A 794-nucleotide genomic window follows, 5' to 3' on the forward strand; every position below is an offset into this window, starting at 1 on the left:
CCCAGCGTGTGGTAGGCGGTGCCAGTGTCAGAGACTGAATGAGTAGGTGTCAGTGAGGGTGAAAGTGTTAGGGAATACCCCGGTATCGGCTTGTATCATCGACGTCGGAAGGAGGGCTCGGCTGCCAGGGAGAGCGGGTGGATGCGGGTGGGTGGGTGGGATCAGCATGTGGGGTGGGGAGTGGGTGGGATGAGCAGGTGGGGCGGGTGGGGGAGTGGACGAGTACGGGAAAACCTGAGCTGTGGGCGTTTCGAAGGCGTGTCTCCGTTAGCAAGCATGGGCAGACGTGCAGTGGCTGCAGAGAGGAAATATCATGCACACAAATCTACAGATACACGCATGTGTATTTTGTGTTTGCATGTTTCCTCTCACGTACACTTACGTGTGTTTGTGCATGCTTGAATATCAACATGCATGTGTACCTGCGTGTATATAATATGACCGTAATCAATTAAGTAGTCTCGAAAATAGCCTTGATGATAATAAAAAAAAGAGGAAAACAGGTGTAGCTTTTATGGCTCAGAGACGAGTGAAAGTTGCTTGGTATTCAGACGCGGGGCATCAAAATGCTCCTTGGGGGGGACTAACCTCAGAATTGAGACTAATTTCCTACGATCGGACGGCCGGAGTAATTAAGCTATAAAAGTCCCAATTATTTGCCCTTATCCTTTGCCGTGTCTTTTTTTTTTCCCACGATCGTATTTTCTTCGATTTCTTTATCATCTTTACGTCATCTCAGTAAAGTTCCCTACTACTACTTTAAGTAAAATGTTCTCTTTATTATTCTATCCCTT

The sequence above is a fragment of the Penaeus monodon genome, chromosome 32 (assembly GCF_015228065.2).
Source record: "Penaeus monodon isolate SGIC_2016 chromosome 32, NSTDA_Pmon_1, whole genome shotgun sequence".
Classification (NCBI taxonomy): Eukaryota; Metazoa; Arthropoda; class Malacostraca; order Decapoda; family Penaeidae; genus Penaeus; species Penaeus monodon.